Source organism: Dasypus novemcinctus, chromosome 13, assembly GCF_030445035.2.
Source record: "Dasypus novemcinctus isolate mDasNov1 chromosome 13, mDasNov1.1.hap2, whole genome shotgun sequence".
Classification (NCBI taxonomy): Eukaryota; Metazoa; Chordata; class Mammalia; order Cingulata; family Dasypodidae; genus Dasypus; species Dasypus novemcinctus.
Genome location: NC_080685.1, coordinates 54,020,345 through 54,038,287, shown reverse-complemented (window position 1 = coordinate 54,038,287; position 17,943 = coordinate 54,020,345). Strand labels below are relative to the sequence as shown.

Here is a 17,943-nt window from a genome sequence, read left to right as displayed (position 1 = left end):
CCAAATATTGAGACTGCTGCTTTTACTGCAGACTCCGAATACACACAATTAGCAAGATCAGCCTTTGGAGTGTTGTCCGCTGCCAAATGAGAACTCAGGAGAATGCCCGTTTATATTTTTAATTGTGCATAATGATGGTGTGTGTCTAGAAACTGACTTCCCCAGACGAGTACATCTTTATCTCACAGGCTGTGACAGCTTATTTGAAAGGAGGAGCACATTTTGTTGTTTCTTCTTCACCATTTATCAAAATGTTTACACTACACACACAGAGCCTGAGGGGGGCTGATCCTTTGACTCATTTCAGCCCCATGATTTCCTTCATGGTTTAGGTCACTTCTTGTTTTTTTCATCAGAGTCGGCATCAAGTTGCCCATCTCATTTTTTATCTTCCACACGCACCCAGGCAGGGTTATTTCTATCTTTATGTGGCCTGAATAATCCACAAAACCTAACCCAAAAGCAAGTTAAAGAATCAGAAAAGGAGCAGGAGTGGCATATTTTACAGTCAAAGGAGAAACGATGAGAGCAGCTGGGCATTCTGTGGGCACCTGTGATGGATGTATCAGATCCTGGGATAGGTGCGTTTGCACAGGATCCCACTAAATTCTCAAAAAACCTCTAAGTTGTAGATAATATTGCCTCCATATTTCAGATGCAGAAGCTAAGGATCTGGGAGCAGGGAGAGTGGCTTGCCAAGGTCACACTGCTCCTCAGGTGTTAGAACACAAGTCCGACTTGTGTTCACGCTAATCACAAAGTGCTCCGCTCGCCCAGAATACCTGCATGGAAAAGATGGCGGTAGAAAAGCGAAAGCAGGGGGAAGGAAAAGGCCCCAGAGCGTGAGTATGAGAAAGCAAAATAATTGGCAGAAGTAAGGGCCAATCACATAGAAACCACTACGAATTCGTAAGGAGAAAAAGGAAAAGGTCTCACTGAAAAAAAGAACAAAACAACTAACTATTGATAGGGAAAAAGAAACCATGAGCAGAAGCAGTAAACACCCAAAAACATGAAGTAAGATTTCCCAAGAGATACTGCAGAAAGAAATCAAAATAAAAGATGGGAATGAAGGGAGGCACAGGGAAGAAAATAAAAGATAGATGTAGAAAATTCGTTTTCTGTTATTACATGGAAAGTTCCTTGTAGGTTATTCGAGTGGAGAATCAAGAAAAGAACCTTTGATAAAACCTCAATTCAGCTCCAACATTAATGTTATCTAATCTTTGGGGAAGTGAATCTAATATTTAAAATTTTAGACACCCGCTCACCTCTCAGAATGATTACTTAAATCTAAAGGTGAGCCGGGGGAGGTAAAACATTTTGTTGGGAGCAAAAGTTGTCCCTCCTGTGAGTTAAATTACATCTTCTTGGACACTGAGTGCTATAAATCTTAGTCCCAGCAAATTGTAGCCACTGACTGCTTTGAACCCCAACTGGAGGTCAGTGGCTAAAAGAGCGGTGGATCCTGATTCTCTGCAAACGCAGACCCCTGCAGAGTGGAAATCATTTCCTGGGGCTCCCAGGGTGCTCTGCCCATCCGTCTGAGGCCAGAGTAATTCATGAGGGGCTGAGTGATTTTTCACTGAAGTGACAGAAAATAAACTGAATACCAAAAAATCCCTCCCTGCTGGGAATGCCCTGGCTTCAACCATTTTCCACACGCTTGTGTGCCTGTGTGCATGTGTGCCTGTGTGTGTCCGTGTGTGCAGCCCCACTCACCCACCCGACACACATACACAGCAGCAATGTGGCTGCAGAAGTGACCCTAGATAGGCAACCTTGAGTAGTCAGAGCACTGGACTTTGAGTCAGAAAGCCTAACTCGAGCATATTTTGAGTAAATTCTACCTCTTTCAAGCCTTTGCCACTGTAGGCGTTACTAAGCCTTTCTGAACCTCAGTTTCCTTGTCTGTAAAATGGAGTAACAATTCCATCCCCATTACTGAAGACAAAACGAGATAACATGTATGGGGATCCTTTGGAAGTGAAAACGAACAAACACAACAACAACAAAAAACCCTATAGAAACATGAGTTCTTACTGCTTTAGTGGCAAAATGGAAACCAGTAGATGATCAAATGACTAATATTTCAACTTGAGTCCAGTATTTGTCCCCTTGAAATCCACAGGTTAGCAGGAAGAGAGAACTGTAGAGAATCAGTTATTGTAGATATCCAATATCCTGAGGCCTCTTCCTTCCTGATGGGAGCAGAGGGAATTCTTATGGCCCTAGGGGAAGTCCCTGAAGAAAGCCGGGTGCGTATTTCTGTACTCTTCCCAGCATTGGGTAGGTCTCTCTTGTACTTGCCTTGAAGCTAAGGAGAAAGAAGCTAGCAGAAGGCAGCAGAGTGCACGACCCTCAAAGTACACCTTTCTCTGACCGCCTGAGTCCTGGGCTCTCGACCTTGGTGGCACGTGTCATTGTCTTGCTGCCCATTCCTAGAAGCAATTTGTCTCGTCTCCTCTGTATCCTGCATCCCCTCCCACATCTCAACTGCAAGGCAAAGGCACCCTGCCCCCAGCTCAAGGAAAAAGCCAGATCAACCTTTCTGACACTACGGCAAATGTTAACAGTCTGTCTTGCCTTTCATAATGCCAATCCAGGCACCAATCATTCACCGTCTGTTAGAAATACGGAGAATATATGTCAAAACTCGCCTGCACATGCGGAATCAGAAAAAAAGCAGTTATTACCACAAACTCCCTATATTTTATTTATCAAATGAACTCTCTGCAGTAGGAATACAATTCATTTCTTCTCTCTCTCTCTCATTCTTTCATTTCAACAAGAGATGAAAGAAACCATTTATAGAGTCTTTCCAGGCATTACTCACACAGCAGTATCCCTGGCTAGGGTTTGAAGTCAGAGCTGTCTAGTGCTTGAAGGGAGCGGGCTGCTTTGAGTGGGAGAAAAACAGCCCTTGACTTCCTCAAGCCCCCTTCCCCGTGGCCACCACCACCTCCTGGAGTGGTGAATAACTGGGGCTCTCTTCAGCTCTCCAGGCACACTTGAAAGAGGTGGGAACCTTGGCTTGGAGTAAGGCAGGTAACGTTAAATGCATTTTCTTTATAACATCAGCTCTAACAAATTATCACAAGGTGGGGAAGGTGTTCTCGACAGGCCTGTTTGGGGTCAAGGCCAACTTCCAGTTGGTCTAGCGTTGGAGGATGAAAGAAATAAAACTCTTACCCAGTTTAGACTAGTGTAAGCCTTAAAATGAAGACCACTCACTTTCACAGGAGTTTTTCATAGGAGATGGTGGTGCCAATGGTGACGGTGATGGTGGAGGTGATGATGGTGGTGGTGGAAGTAATGGGATGGGGTGGCGGCAGAGATACTGGTGGTGATGCTGGAGGTGATGGTGGTGGTGGAGGTGACAGTGGGGAGGAGACGATGATGGAGGGGAGGTGGCAGCGTGGGTGATGATCATGAAGACAGTAATGGTGGTGGTATGTGTATTATGTTAGAGTGGGCCAACATAATCTTCTGGAATTTCCATTAAGGAATAGAATTCTTTTCTTTTGAAAGCAGACTCTTTGCTCCTATTTCAAGTCAAACCTCCATAAAAAATTCTGTAGATGCCTGTCCATTTCTGTGGACCTCAGAGTAGAGGTTGCAAAATGAAAGCTCCATTTCTGAGAGACTGCTTTCCTGCTGGTGCCCAAAGTACCTTCTTGACTTTGGGACTAGGTGTTCTTAAGATTCTTGTTTCCTAAAAGCTGCATCCTGCTTTCTTTGGAGCCCAGATCATACTTAGTCCCACAATTTTGGTGGCTTCAAACTTTACTCATTTGGCTTAGTTCATTTACTGCCTTTATTTTATCTTGTATGCATGTTTGATCACCCAATTTAGAGTATAACTTCCTTGAGGGTAGGGTGCTTGTCTTGTCCTTCTTAAACTCCATACCCTTTAAATAAATATACTGAGCAATTGAATGAGTTGAATAAATGAATCTAGCTGGTATCATTTTCTCCCCAAAAATACATAGCAAAATGGTGCATGGGAAAGCAGACTTGGCCCAGAGGATAGGGTGTCCGTCTACCACATGAGAGGTCCGCGGTTCGAGCCCCAGGCCTCCTTGACCCATGTGCAGCTGGCCCATGTGCAGTGCTGATGCGCGCAAGGAGTCCCATACCATGCAGGTATGTCCCCCGCGTAGGGGAGCCCCATGCACAAGGAGTGCACCCCATAAGGAGAGCCTCCCAGCGCAAAAAAAGTGCAGCCTGCCCAGGAGTAGCGCTGCACACACAGAGAGCTGATGCAGCAAGATGACACAACAAGAAGAAACACAGATTCCCATGCCGCTGACAACAGCAGAAGCGGACAAAAAGAAGAACATGCAGCAAATGGACACAGAGAACAGACAACTGGGGTGGGGGGAGAGGGGGAAGGGGAAATAAATAAATAAAATAAATCTTAAAAAAAAAATGCAATACTTGAGAAAGTAATTTGAACCTAAAGATCTTCTCTGACCTCACAAGATAAAGGACATTAAATTAACAATAATATTACAATAATAGTTAACATTTATTGAACTCTGTGTCAGTCTCTGTGCTGAGCACTTTATATACATTATCTCCTATATTCTACACAGCAAGCCTATGAAGTTTGGACTATTTCCCCATTTTACAGACAGAAAACTGCATTTCAGAGTTTGAATACTCTGTACTGGTTAAAAGCACTAGCTTTAGATCAGACAGACCTGGATTCCAATAAGAACGCTGTCATTTACCACTTGCCATTACTTTTATTAAGTTAATTTTGATCTCTGAAGCTTAGGTTTCCCCATCTGAAAAGTGGGGACATAATGTCTATTGTAACAGGGAGGACTGAATGAGGAAATTGTGTCTCTACATCTTTGCTCAGGGCCTAAGATCAAGAAGCGTTCAATCAATAGTAACTCTTTACTTTTCTGCTTAAGGTCTTGTAGCTTTCAAGTGACAACAACAGGTCCAACTATGTATCTGCTTGTAAAGCCCGTGCTCTCACATACCATATGTCCTGCCTCAAAAATAAAATGAAGCTATTTCCCTGGTCACAGAGGGTGATTCACAGGGCATCTTGAGAAGCGCTGAGGCCACATGTCCAAATCAGTGAAAAACGTTGCAGGCTCATTTGGTGGGCTGTCTCGGGGTCTAACGCCAGGCTACTTTTCCACGTCTTGCTTAGCAGTCCACCTGCGTGCGGCCGACTGCTGTGGCCTGGGATTCTGCCCCGTGCTATTCTGGTGGGAATGCCATGTATGGGAATCGAGCCCTTCCCAACACATCCAAACAGCGCTGAGGACAGCTGCTGTGGGGAGCCCTGACCAAGCAGCGGCCAACCTGGGGCAGCTCTGGGGACAGACCTCTTTTCTGCTGCTTTCCTGAAGTGTTAAAAAATTAATTTAACTCTAATCACAACTGATGGGAAAAGTTAATAGAAGTTTTTATTTTTAATATGTGAGGAACCTGAACAGGATTTAAACGTAATGCCTCAGAAATGGGAAGGACTGACAATTTATGTACCAGATTCTTCAGACTTCAGTGGAGAGCTAAAGAAATGCAAGAAGTACGATTCCAGCAGCTAAAGGCAGGATTGAAGTACCCCCACAGCAATTGGGAGAAATCCTAATACTTTGCCAACCCAAGAAATTGACTCATAAATTGCCAGCATCCTCAGTTTCCCCTTATTACCCTGACCTCCAGTTTTCTTTATTATCCAGAAAAAAAATATCACTTCTCTTTTTTTAGATATAATAGAGCTTTTCACTGAGACTCATAGAATTTAAGAGCTGATTTCTTCCAGCCATAATAATTTATGATACTAAGAGAGATCGCAGGAAAGTTCATAATGGAAAATTGTGCTGAACATGGGCCATACATTTTGTTTTAAACGTGCTCTTGGCTGTTTTCAAAAGCTACTAACTTAAAAATATCCCTCATGCAAAATATCCTTTAGTACACCCAGAATGGCCTGCCTTGGCTGTTCATTGCTCACCTAGAATTGGTTAAGGAGACCAGTTGCCTGCTTTGGTTTAGGATTTCTTCCACCATCTATTTATTATATACCTACTATGGGTCAGGCACCATTCTAGATACTGAAGGACACAGCAGCAAATAAAACAGTAAAAAATCCTTGAATATGGAATGTACCGTCAAGTGAGAGGAGACAAAAACATAATACTAACAAAATAAATTTGTAAGTTTGTGGTATATTAGAAGGTTAACGAGCGCTATAAAGAAAAATAAAGCAGGGAAGACCATTGAGAGAGTCTGTTTTAACGAGGGTGGGGAGGGAGGGCCTTACTAAGAGAGTGACATCAGAGCAAAGCCTTGAAGGAAGTGAGGCCATCGGGGAAGAACGTCCGAGGCTGAGGGCTCAGGAGGTGCAGAGACCAGAGGCAGGAACTTGCCTGGAGTCATCAGGGAAACTAGAGCGGCTGCACTGTGGCCAGCAGGGCAGGGAAGCAGGAAGCAGTAGGAGATGGATCAAGGGGGTGCTACCCGATTGCCCAGGACAGTCTCGAGTTACTCCTGTTGTCCTGGCAGAATTATTAATAGTACCCCTGTTCACTCCTAAAGTGCCCCAGTTTGAATGATAAATTATATGGTCACTGTGCCCATGGCACCGTCAGCAGCTGGCTTTACTACTGAGTAAGACGGGAGCCATGGGGCCTGAGGAGCGGCATGACCTGACTTACATTTTAAAGGACTCACTCTGGCTCTGTTTAGATGAGGCCAAGAAAGGATCCCAGCAGAGAGCAGGGAAACAACATCGAGGGGTTTGCCACACTCAGGCTCTTTTCTCTCTCCGTAGAATGTCCTCTCCCGTTTTGTCTGTTGAGTGAACTCCTAATGTAGTTGCCAGTCTTTTCAGGCCTGATTTTAATGTCTCCCCTTTCTAAGGGCTCCCCTCATACAGGCCTACAGCACCATCCCCCAGCACAACTGAGTAGCCCCTTGATTGCTTTTCTTGGCACTCTGTTTTCAAATCCATTATGATGTTTACCCATTGTATTTCTTTATTAGTTATCACACCTGCTTCCACCAACAGGCTGTGAGGATCTTTCTTTTGAAAAGGGGAACTCTTTATTGGGACCTTAATATAGGCTAGAAGCTTCATATGCTTTTGTCGTCCATTTCAAATGACCCATGTTACTAAGGAATGTAATATTGGCTGTTTTTTTGTTTATCTATGGTTATGACACAAACCATCCCAAAACGTAGTGGTGTAAAATAACAACCATTCATTATGCCATAGACTCTGTGGGTCAGGAATTTGGGCAGGGTGTAGCAGGCAAAGCTTATCTCTGGTTAGAGTCAAATGCTGGGGCCTAGAGAAGGGGGCTGGAGGACCCGTTTCCAAGGGGGCCTCTCCAGTCACATATCTGGTACACGTGCCCAGTGGCTGGAAGGCTGGGCTCAGCTCAGATCGTCACCAGAGGGCCTGACCTGGCCTCTCTCCCACAGCAGCTTACATGGGAGCTTAGGGTTCCAAAATACAAAGGAAACTTCGTGGCCTTTTGTGCCCAAACATCAGAAGTCACATAACATCAGGTCCACCAGACTCTATTGATTGAAGCAATCATAAGTCAGCCCAGATTCAAGGCATGGAGACGTAGATTGCCCCGTCGATGGGAGAGTATAAGAGGATGCACAGCCAGGCTTCAAAACTGCAGTGAAGAAACCAAGACTCCAAGGATGTAGGTAGCTTGCCCAATATCACATAGGTAAAAAGTACGGTGGAGCCAGTACTCAAAGTGCTCTGTTTGACTGCAAAGCACATGTTCTTTCCACGATACTATGATGCCTTTTGTGGAGAAGAGATAATGTCTTAGTTCTGGCACCCTGTGTTTATAATGGTTTGGCACATTGTGAATGAATGAATGAATGCAGCATGATCCTTTGCTATTTAGCAGTTTCTGACCTCTACTTGTGATCTGAAGGAATGATTCTCATGATGGAAATTTCAGGCACTGTGTCAACAGGTATGGGAGTCTTTTGGGAGCATGGGTAGTTGGGGTAAGACTATCTATTAAAACCCTTTTACGTGAAAGCCATGTTCTTACTTCCATCACCCACCCCAAACAGATAATAGACTCGTTTAGAAGATGGAGAAACTGAGCGTCTGTCTGGGTGGCTTTAACAGCAGTAGGCCTAAGTGCATCTTGCCTTTCCTAGAAGGTAATAGGAAGTATGAGAACAGAGAGTCGGGATCCATCCTCCTTCTCGTCCTCCACCAACTACCTGACCTTTTATAAAGGCGAAATATGGCTAACATGAAAGCGGTTTCACTCTTGGTCAAAGCCTACAAATGACCTCACCTCCTGGCCCTGCCACAAATCTGCTTTGTGTTCCTGAAGATGTTACTTCTCTCTGCACCTCATCCTCATTAGCTGGCCCTTGACCGCCTGCAACCTGATTTCTGCCCTTCCCCTCTCCCCCTTTTTCTATAGTTCCAGGGAATAGACTTACATTTCTCTCTTTCCCTCGCCCCTCACACATCGCCCAGCATCAAGTCCGGCTCAGCTTTATTTCCAAAATACATCATCTAAGCATCTGAGTATCATTTGGAGGAGTTTTTGTCATATTCTTGCCATTTCTCTGTAAGTGTGAAATTATTTCCATCCTTCTCTGCCTTTCTCCTTTCCTTCTGCCCTGGTCCAAGCTCATTTGGGATACCATGATTGCCTCTTAATTATTTGTTTTTCTGTTTCCACTCTTGTTCTTTGACCATAGGTACTCCACGCAGAATCCAGGGTTGTCTCTTAAAAACACAAATGAGGGCCCTGTCACTCTCTACCCCATCCCCCTTAGGGCTCTGTGAAACTTCACCCCAAGAGTAAAACCCTTGAGGCCCAGCCTCTCCTACCTCTCCTTCTTGCTGAGGAGGCACCAGCTGGGACAGCTTCTGCCTGTTCCTCAAACACACCAAGCATGGGCCTCGCCAGGGCCTCTGTACTGCCCTTCCCGCCGTCGGAATGTTCTTCCCCACACCTGTGCATGGCTGGCTCCTTCTCTTCCTTCGGGTCTCTGCTCACATAGCTCCTCCTTAGAGAAGCCTGCCCTCGCCCCCTGAGCTGGCCCAGGTGCCACCCCCAGGCCTACTTTCTTCCTAGCAGTTTCTCCCCCTGATGTCATAGAACATCCTGGTTGTGTGTGGCCTTCCTCTCCCTCTGCACTGTAGAGCAGGCTGCCTTGTTCACTGCCAGATGCCCAGAGCCCAGGACAGTGCCTGGTACACAGAGGTAGTGTTCTGTCAGGGTTCGTGAACTGTGTAAATTCTGGATATCAGACTTGACAGTTCCGAGTGGAAGTGGTACAGGGCAGAGGAGTCACAGAACACAAAAGGAGATGACAGAAGGGAGAAGCCTGGCACGTGATGTTGGTCTCCATTGCGTCTTGCCTCAGCTGTCAGCTCCTGCCTTCCTCTGCCTTCAGCCACTGCTTAGCTGCCTCCAAGTGGGAGTCTGGGGCAGCTAAAGGTATCATGGCAAGTTACCCTTGGTACGGTAACACCCAAGGCATGTGTCTGCTCTCTACTATGTCAGGCTTTGTGTTCCCAGAGAGCTCGACATGACAGGTGAGAGCTGCTTGGGGATGGCCAGAGCTGTTCTATACAGAAGTGCCCCTAAGTCACTGTACTACATAATATTTATAAGGAGAGAACCCATTACTCTGTCTCTCTAACGTTCAAAATGCTAAGTCATTTTTCAGGCTTGGCTTGATTTCTCTTTTATCAATAAGAGCTACAATCCTGCCAAGCTCGGAACTGATAGCTCTACCTGCTGCTGAGACAGGCAGGCTCCTCAGGGGCAAAGGGAGTGCCAGCTGCCCTACTCCGCTTCCAAGGTCTGTTCCTAGTGGCTGTTAGAGGCTCACACCATTGGGGTGGTGGATGGCCTACCAGAAAGTACCCCCCACTCTAATGCTGCAGTGACAAAATGCCCCATTGTAGAGGTGTTACTGGAGCTTCCCCTCCTAAAAGCAGTGTGGCATGGTGGCTGGAGGGCTGCCCGAGGCCTCATTCCAGATGTACCCCGAGGACTATGTGTGCTCGAGAGGCCTTTGATCACCTGAGATCTTGGTCTCCTCACCTGCCAAAGCAGATAATTGGACAGATCAAAGTAGATGATCTGTCAGGCCCCGAGGAGCTAAAAATTTTTAGGTTTCCCAGCCTTTTGGTCAGATAGAGGAAAAGGGTGCAGAACAGAAGGGAGGGAGAGAAAGAAGAGCAAGAGTCGCTTTACTGGACACAGGACTCTCAGCTAAGGGTGAATTTATTTTTGTGAGGGAGAAAAGAACAGGAGGGGAAATATCTCCTCCTTCTCCCAAAATGACAATTAAAAACATATGGAAGGAAAAGAGTGGACAAGAACAGTTTTCTCTGCGTTATAAGGGGGCAGCTGGCTCTGCTTACAGACAAAAGCACTGCAGATGGCTTCTCAGCACCCCTTGGATTTTCACAGGCTCCTTAGGGAGAGCCCCTGCCCCTGACAGCTCTGTCCCATGCAGTCTACCTGCTCAGGGACCATGTTTCCATAAAGGATGGGCTTCATTCATGCATTCATTCATTCATTCATCAAACAAAAATGTGCTGAGAACTTTGTTTGTGCCAGGCCTTCTAGATACAAAGGAAGCAGATACAGTCCTAGTTCTCCAGGAGCTTACCTACCATAAAGACAAATAAACAATAAACAAGCCACAGCAAGTCAGCATGATAAGTGGTATGGTAAAGATAAGTACATGTGACTATGGGAACCCAGAATAGAGACATTAACCTATGGTTTGGAGGGTCCTCCACCCTCAGGGAGGTCTCCCTGGAGTAGGTGATGCATGAGTTATGCCTGAGAGGATTGTGTCTTAGAGGAGTCTACCTAAAGATCTCAATTTTAGTCATTACTAAGGCTTAAGATCAGCTCACAGCTGAGGGAGACTATGGAGAGAGGGTGGCACTAGGGCGTGAGGTCTGTGAGGGATTGTGAAGCCACTCTGGGGGCCCCGCTGATGCTGGCAGGTCATGAATTTTTAATGGCACCAAACAGCATGCTATGTAAGGGCTGCAAGGCAGGAGGTCCCACTGAGCAGTATTGGGGTTTTCCTTGAGACACAGTTGATGAACAAGAGAGTGAGGGAAGTGACCTTCCTCCGTCCTCCACAGGAGAGTGGTTTAAGCGACAGGCTGAAGTCTAAGCCAGATGGGGGGAAAGAAGGGAAGCCAGGAGGGAGTGGGCCCTGGAGAAAACAAGGCATGGTGGGCCAGAGAATCAGCACTGTTAGATGAGCAGGTGTCACCGTAGCAAAATCCGAACATGCTGAAGGGAGTTGCTATGGCTGCAGAGGAAGCTGATTTGGGTCTGCAGAAGAATCAAGGCTTTCTGGGTTACAGGGAAAGGGAGGAAGGAAACTCTGACTCCCAAATCTCAGCTGAGATGTGGCAGAATTTCCTTGGCCCTGTGAACTCAGAGACCTCTCCTCTCTCCTCCAGTGAGCAGGTGAAAGAGGCTCCTTCCGAATACCTGGCCCAGGTCAATAGGGCCAACAAGCTAACCGCTGGTGGAATCTCCTGCTTCCTCTGACATGTTACCAAAACCTCAGCATCTCCTTATAGCTCCATCGTTTTTACCCCCTCATCTTTATCCTCACAAATCCCTTCTCAGAAGATGGCAGTCGTCATGGGTGTCTGATCTTTGGGGCTATTCGTTTAACAACTGACCCAGCACAAATGTAAATCTTAAATGGGCAGCAGAACCCCTCAATATATTCAAGATTCTAACATTTGCAGAGAAACAAGAAGAAGAGGGAAAAGGAGAGAAATGAGGGCCCTTAAGATATTTTACAAGACCAGCCCACCCCTGCGGTACTCAGGGTGCCCTGGACATTTGTTGTATGCATGTATGTCTTCATGTGTACCTGTGTGTGTGGGGGTGTACATGTGTTTGGACATATGCATGCACATGTGTTTGTGTGTGTGCCTACATGTGAGAGCAAAGTAGTAGCAGAGCTCCCTGGGAAAATGGAGAATTTGCCAGCTGATTGTGTGGAGGTCTGTAGAAGTCGTCCAAACTGGCTGCTTGGGCAGGGAGCAATTTCCACACTGTGTTTTATACAACTTCAAATGGTCACTACTGTTGCAGACGAAAGACAGTCCAGAGAGTCTGCAGAACGACTCATGACCTGGTATCACAAGTGTGCCTGCAAGTGGCAATCCCAGCAGGCTGATCAACGGGTCAGATGCCAAGAACCTACAGAAAATTAATTCTTAGATTGAAGCCAAGTCTTTCCTGACCCAATGAAGGACTAAAGTATGCTCAAGCTCTCTCCATATTTACTGGACCATCCTTCTGTGCCAGGTGCAGTGACAGACCCAGGCTACCCTTGGCATGGAGGGAAGCAAGACAGCTCTGAGTTCACATCCCACTCCCTCACTCTGCACCCCTGCCTGCCTTCGGAAGTGGGAGCAGTGCCAAGCTAGTTCTAGACCACAGGTTTTCTGGCAGAATTCCAGGAATCACCAAAGGGAGCATTTGGAACCTCAGACTGGAAGTACCAGCTTCCCACCTGCCAGACACACCCAGCAGCTCCAGTGAGCAGTCAGCTCTGCTACTCCAAAACTGAGCCAGCACATCAGGGACTCTGTGCCCCATGGAACACTGACATTGACCTCATCAGGGGTGGACAAGCGGAGCAGAATGGGCCACTGACCACTGGACTGAGAAGTCAGCAAAAGCCTTGAACGGTCCTGCGAATAGGATATGGAAGGTAAGATAGAGTCACCATGCCAGGACTTGAGCTCACCTGGTTGAGGGAAGCCATTCGTGGGGAGAATGGCTTGGCATGGGTAGAGGTCATTGGAGCTCTGATATGGCTTCTAAACCACCTCTGTTCACAGGCTCGGGAAGGTGAACTTAGGAGTCTCTTTTCCCAGTGGAAAGGAATGAACATCGTATAGTAATAATAACAGACAACATTTATTGAAGCCTTACTATGTGCTGGACAGTGAGTTAAAGGTTTCTCATGGATTACCTCATTAAATCCTCATAAGGGCCTATGAGATAGGTACCTGGTTGGTCCCATAGTACATGCATTGGAATACTAAACAAACAAGCGTAAACTTGATGATATTAACCAAGGAATTCTCCCTTATTGAGCCCTACACTTCCCTTTCTTCATGGAGCCAAAGTTTTCATTGTCTCAGAAACTACTCTGTGCTCACAAGTCAAGAGGATATAAAATGAAGAACAAACCCAACAGCCAATCAACAACAACAACAAAAAACAACAGAGAAAACACAGAAATCGATTGTGTCTCCAAATAGGCATCATAAAAGTCACAGCAAAGACAACAGTCTTGAAATCCCAGTGCTTTTGATTTTCAAAGGCATTGAGACTTTTTGATTTGCTGTTTTATAGAGTACATGTTTTCTAAGTTGCAAAAGTTTGACTTTGAGTATTAGGAGTTAAAAGTGGGAGAGACTGAATACTGAACAAACAAGCATTCAGAAGAATGCAGAATGGTGAATGGCTTAAGAACTTCCCCCCCCCACCCCACCCCCCAAGAGGAGCAGGAATAAAATCAGATGAAGAGGATGAAGAAAAGGAAGAAGGAGGAGAAGAAGTGGCCAATCTGCAGAGGAGAGGATGGAAGACTGGGAAAGGTGAGAAACCAAATTCACTGCTGGTGTGGGCATCTGAGAAAGAGCAAAGGCTCCCACCTCCCCACCCTCTCAGTCACCTCCCCTCCATGTCCCACATACCACCACTGCTCCCAGAGGATAGAAACCCAAGTTAACTGTGTGGAAATCCTAGTTCAGAAGTCCCATGTTTGTGGCCCAGGATGTTGCATGGGGAGGTTTTGAGCCTCTAGAACAGTTCTGTGTTCAGCAGCCTTCTTGTAGCTGCAGTGGCAGAGTGAGGGGCCTTGGGGTGAGCCTGTTGGAGCTCCTCTCACACTGCTGGTGTGGGAGAGCAGCAGAAACCCCCCACTGTGCATCACAGAAGCAGCCAGGAAAGGGGATCAGAGTCAAAGTGGCCTTGTGTTTGGAATGAAGAGAAGACCGAGTTGTCAAGAGACTGTGGCAGAATAAAGTCACCTCAACCAATGCCTGCAGCCAAAAGCCAAAAGAAGGTTCATCTGTCAGGAGACTCCAGCATGCAAAGATGCCCATGACTTTGGAGCAGTGGCCCAGTCTCCTAAAGCCAGAGCAATGTATGAACTCTCTCTCTACTACCTAATAAGGATCAGCCTCAGGGAGAGGGAAAGGGAAGGTCAGAAGGCCAGATATGACCAGGTTTAAACTAAAAAATAACTATTTGAATGAGTTTACTTCAAAGGAGCTAAGTCATATGCATCAAGTAAAATGAGGGCTCCAAATAAGAAATTAAGTTGAGATGCATACAATAAATTTACCTCCTTACGTATCTAAGTCTGTGACTGTGAACTTTGTTCATGCTCATTGTAGATAAGGAAACTGAGCCAGAGAGTTCCAATGACTTGCCTGGGCAAGAGCTGCCTGGCTGGGAGACGATACCTAAGATCTGGACACTGGCACAGGAGGCTGCACCTCAATTACTCTTCTGCGGTACATGCAGCTGAGCTGCCATAGTCAGGCTCTGGAGCAGAGAAGAATCCCAGAATCACAAGGGAGTGGTGGATGGCCTGTCCTTCAGGAAGCCATGCATGGTTTTATCCTGGGTTTGCACAATCCCTCTTGCCACCTGCACTTCCACACCCTGGTCCAAGTCACCTTACCTCTCACCCAGATTATTGGACTAACCTGACTGCTCTTCTGGCTTCAACCCCTCCCTCCTGCACCAGCGGCCTCTCTTTATTTTCAGTACAGCAGCCAGAGTGATCCATTCACCAGTCAGGTCCAAAGGCCTCCAGTGGCTCCTCTCTCACTCCAAGTCAGAGCCCAAGTCCTTCAGTGGCCTCAGGACCCACAGAATCCGTTCTCCCTTCCCTCTCTGGCCTCATTTTCCCCATTCCCACCCGCTGCTTTCTCACTCCCTGCCAATCTCCTCCATGCTTTTCAAGCTCACCAAGTCCACTCCTGATGCAAAGGTTGCATGGATCCTCCCCCTCCTCCTGGACCTCTGTCTTAGTTTGCCAGGCTGCTTTACCAAGTACCACAGACCAGTTGGCTTAAATAACAGGAATTTATTGCCTCACAGTTTTGCAGATTAGGAGACCAAAATTAAGCTGTTGGCTGGATCATGCTTTCTACAAAGTCTGCAGCATTCTGGTGGTCGCTTGCAGGCAATCCATAACTCAGTCCCTCCCACCATCATATGACCATCTGTCTTCTTCTGTCTCCTTTTCCTGTATCCATATTTCCTCTGCTTTTAAGGATCCAGTCCTATTGGATTAAGGACCACGCTGGTCTCACCTTAACTATTTACAAATGAATTCATTCACAAGACTAGGAGCTAGAATTTGAACATGTCTTTGTGGGGGACATGATTCAATCCCTAACAAGCTCTCTGCCCCCAAATAACCACGTGGCTCACTCCCTCGCCCTCTTATGGTCTGTGTGACGCCTTCCCAGCCTCCCCATTGAAGGTCACCCCCCCTCCACGTGGCACTCCCAAGCCCCTCTTCCACCGTATCTTTTTTTCCCCTTAGTATATATTGTCATTTGGCATGCTATGGATTCTTTTTAATTTCCTATCTCTTCCTATTAGAATGTCTTTTATAGGTGGGCAGGGATTTTTTTATTATTATTATTCACTACTGTATCCTCAGCATCTGGAACAGTGTATGGCCTGTAGTAGCCACTCAATAAATAAACCTGCTCATGGATTTCTTTGAAAATAGCAGCAAGAGTGGGGCTGGGAGCTTAGGGTCTTTGCTAAACTCTAGTGTAGTGGCAGCTATGACTGCCACATCCCTGGCTCTGGGCACCAATAATGAAAAATTTTTTCTTTGCTTTGTTTTTTCATTATATAAGTAATTCACGTTCATTGTGAAAGAGTCAGAAAATGCAGATAAATGAAAAGAAAAATAATTAAAATCTCACCATCCAGAGGTGGCCACTATTAATCACCTGGGTGTGTGTACTAATCTATCTATGGATCTATAAATATTATTTACACCTCTACTGCTATTGTAGTTTCCAATCAGTTTTAAATTCAGTCAGAAAAAAAAACAAAAATGAGAGTGGTTAGACTGAGTCACCAATAACAACAAGGCAGCCCTTACTGCAGGAATTTCTATATAGTTCCTGACATTGAATTAAAGGACAAATCATAGTCATTTTGTGGATGGGACGTGGGTCTCAGAAGGAAGAAGTACCTGAGCCCAGCTTGCAGCCTAAGGATTTAGTGTAAAGCCAGGGCCAGACCCTGCAGTCCAGGCCTGAAGCAGCTGCAACCTCAGTGACAGCGTCAGGCCTCAGTGCCTGAGATGCCATTCCTCCCTGCTGCCCACCGACCAGGGACTTTGATCACTTCAAAGTATGTGAGATGCCCCCTTGCTCAACACCCTATGCTAGAAACCTTCTTCTTAGGACCAGAGAGAGCCATGTTGAGGAGCAGAAGGGACACATTCATCCGTGAGAAAGTGAGAGTCATGACTCTTTACACCTAAAGAAGTTCAAGACCAATATCCAAACGACAGTCATAGATATGAGTGTGTAAAGATTTAAAAAGCCAGACCCACAGGAACCATGTGCTCCCCATAATGGCTCAAATGAAATTATATTGTCCAGAACATTTTAAAAGCAAGCAGCTTATTTCAAACAGGGCACACAGAAGCTGCTGATGTGCACTGTGAGAACTCAATAAAGGAGAACATCTAATGAAAACAGTAACGTACAACTGCAATCATAGGTCATGCATGAGTTATTAACCTCAGGGAGTTTTCTATCAGTTCTGGGAACCATGGATCGCATCTCTGGTATACAATTTTGGAGATATTGGCTCTCCATTTCATAAGAGAGAGCTTGAAGCAGGAAATGTAGTTATTTCTTCTTTAAATATACACTGTAATTACCAGCCGGCAATGACTAAATGTTATTATCCATCTGCTGGCTGTTTGGGGACCTGTAATGAGGAAACCTTAGCAGGTTCATATCATTTTCTACAGCATAGGAGGCTGGGGCATGTACACACCTGTAGGAAGCTGAGAAGTTGATGTTAAAAATTCATACAGATGAGAGAGACACCAAGAAATGAAAAAAATCCGTGGACAGAGTATTAGTCAGCCAAAGAGGTGCTGATGCAAAATACCAGAAATTGGTTGACTTTTATAAAGTGTATTTATTTAGGATAGGAATTTACAGATACCAGAACATAATGCATAAGTTACTTCCCTCACCAAAGTCTCTTTGCACGTATTGGAGCAAGATGGCTGCTGACGTCTGCCAGAATTCAGGGTTCCTGGGTTCCTCTCTTCTCAGGGCTTGCTTCTCTTCCCTTACAACCAAGCGCCTCTGTGTGCTTACTTCCCGGGTCTCCAGCTCAAGACTCCAGCATCAAAATTCCAATAGCAAAACTCAACTCTGTCCTTTGCCATGTCTTTTATCTGTGAGTACCCACCCACCAAGGGGCAGGACCCAACACCCTACTGACGTGGCCCAATCAAAGCCCTAATCATAATTTAATCACACCCCGGTACAGACCAGTTTACAAACATAATCCAATATCTATTTTTGGAATTCATAACTATATCAAACTGCCACAGACAATTTTCAAACTCCTGCTCAAAATCTTTTATTAATTCCTATTGCAATTTGAATAGAACCTAAACTCCTTTGTTTGGTTTGTAATTTGCCTCTGGCTGCCATGCTCACCAGCTTTCGCACGCACTTCGGTGTTCAAAAGCCCTCAAAGTGCCAAGTGCTTCCCCAACTCCCCCCAGCCGTTCCTCCCAGCACCTCCACAATCTCTGTGTGACTTCCTCCTTCTCATCCTTTAGGTCCCAGCCTTCCCGGACACTTTCCTTAAGTACCTTCTTCTA

The 17,943-nt window shown here is 45.9% G+C and overlaps 1 protein-coding gene and 1 pseudogene across 1 annotated transcript in view; one reads left to right on the top strand and one right to left on the bottom strand.

The window, feature by feature from the left end:
- Positions 1-8,990, bottom strand: part of LOC101419272 (E3 ubiquitin-protein ligase RNF13-like) — a 47,404-nt pseudogene extending 38,414 nt beyond the window's left edge.
- Positions 1-17,943, top strand: part of TNR (tenascin R) — a 440,066-nt gene that overhangs the window by 303,718 nt on the left and 118,405 nt on the right. The gene's annotated exons all lie outside the window — the stretch shown is intronic.